General features: G+C 38.3%; 1 pseudogene; it reads right to left on the reverse strand.

Moving 5' to 3' along the window:
* Positions 1-234: 234 nt before the first annotated feature.
* On the reverse strand, positions 235-1,626 carry LOC118851103 (annotated as a pseudogene).
* Positions 1,627-2,329: the final 703 nt, after the last annotated feature.

Raw genomic sequence — 2,329 nt, forward strand, 5'->3', positions numbered from 1 at the left:
TCCCATGCTATTCTTTCTGTGGCAGGGCCAGGTTTATGAGACATTGGACAATTTAATCTATTCTTCCCCAATTGTTTCCTGACATGTCTCATGGAATATAGGCAGTACAAAAGGGAGTTGTGATGTGGTCTGGGGTTAAAGTGTCAGCTTCTTTAGTCTTTCATTTGTTAAAACAGAAGTTAAAACTGCACATAATTTTGCTCCCCTCTGCCTCATCTTGGGATCATAATACAATTAGCCAATCCATTTCTGGCTCCAACCATGTATCTGGTTTAACTTGGGATGCCACAGGCAGCATACCACACTTGCATTGGTGACATCAATTGCATAAACTTTATTGAATGTCTGGCACTCAGAAAAGCAAACAAACAAACAAACAAACAAAATCAAGCCTGCCACTGCCATCTCCCTTCTTAACAAATATTCTAGTGACCAAAACCTTATAATCTGGACTGAAGCAGTAGTCACTGGGAAAAAGGCAGGAAGATGTGAAACTGAAAAAAAGCAGTTTCTCAAACTATTGTATATCCCAGAGTTTTAAAGTGTTGTCCCCTGCCTGAGAGACAAGGACAGTACCATCATAAGAAAATGTCAGACAGGAAGTATTTGTGCCAGAATCATGGGCCTGCCTGCAGTGGAATTTGTTAGGAACACTCATATTTCTGTCCCAGATCTGGATACTTTTATCCTGGCAGTCAGCTGCAATGAACTTCCTGTCTCTACTATACACGTAAGTGGCTGAAATTACTAGTTTTCCTTGAACTATTTTAGGTTTAAACATGCTTTTGTGCTTTTATCCTTGTCCACACCCCAGGTTTGCATGGTTCCATCAGTTGAATGAGTCAAAAATTCTTGCTTTATTTTGAGAAGCCAGCAGTCAGTATTAAGCACTCTTCGTGTTGAATGTGTCCACAATATACTGGTCTCCTTTCACACATTCCATCACTAGGAAACTATCTCTGTCCATCACTTTAGCCTAAGAGTTTCTAGACACCAAAAGAATTACATCTCTTATGCACTGTACTGTAGTCACTTAATTTTGTGACAATCACACAGTTGAAGGTAGAAGGAAATCATTCTTCCCTGCAAAATCCCAAAATTTAACATCATAATCAAATCTTCCTGTTGCCAATGGTACCTGAGGGGACAGGACCTAAGGCAGAAAGTGTTTTACTGCTATGCTGCAGAGTAATTTCATGATCATGATAATCAGTAAGTTTCTTGACAGTGTTAATTTCATATTGTATTTCATTTTCATCTTCTTTTATCATCATCATCATCATCCAGGCACCCAAATAGAAATGGGAGACCTGAGTTCATTTGTATCTTCAGATGTATTTGGGCAATTCTATGTAGCAAAAGAAGCCCAATTAATTCTTCATCAATGTTACCTTCACTTCCACCACTCTCTATGTCACTGGGAGCTAATGTAGAAGGATATTTGGCCAAACTTAAGCCTGAAGGTATTGATTCATTATCTTCATGTTGCCTTCTTAATTCTCTCTCTTTCTGGCTTGCAAATCTTTTTTCTACTTCTTTCCACAGCTGTTCTTTGGGTTTCCTAAAACATGGCTTCAAAGCCAAATGTCCTGGCTTTATTTCCAAAGCTGGTGAAGCCCATGTCATAGGCCAGCTCTATAGGTTCCATCACTGCCTCTTTAGGCTTCCATGCCTTAAGCATGGCACAAGCACAGACACAGACCCCAGACCAATCTTGTAGGACAGAGCAGCCAGGAAGAAGCATTGCTACTAACCAGGAAATGGCACTGCCACCAAGGAGAGGAGAACCTAGACAAGAGTAGAAGATCTATGGCTCCATTCACAGTGCTCCCCTGGAAGGAATGGTTGCCCTGCTTCTGATAGAAAACAATCAGACTAACTTCCAAGAATTACTTGTTTAAAAAAAAGAGAAGGAGAAGAACAACAACTCTGAGTGTGTATCACAGTTCTATAACAACTATTTTGTTAATTCAGAAGCTTTAAAAAAATTCCAGGTTTCCAATGTCTAAGAGATGCTTAAAATCCAATTACCTAAAAATGGAAATATCATTATGTCTCTATATTTTTCCTGATTTATCAATTAAAGCAAAACAAACAATAAATGGTTCAGAATCTTACAATATTTCAGGGTAATTGCTCTGAGAATCAATAATCATTGTCCCACTAAATCAATGGGCATATGCAGCATAACCTTTTGGGTTGAATCCATACTGATCTCAGAAAATGACCATAGAAATTACTTTTTTAAAAATCTCAAATACCTATTTGTTATCTTATCAATAGGATGAAAATAAACTACATGGACCTTCATAGATGTTCCCAAAGTTAT

The sequence above is a fragment of the Trichosurus vulpecula genome, chromosome 5 (genome assembly GCF_011100635.1).
Source record: "Trichosurus vulpecula isolate mTriVul1 chromosome 5, mTriVul1.pri, whole genome shotgun sequence".
In the NCBI taxonomy this organism is placed as follows: Eukaryota; Metazoa; Chordata; class Mammalia; order Diprotodontia; family Phalangeridae; genus Trichosurus; species Trichosurus vulpecula.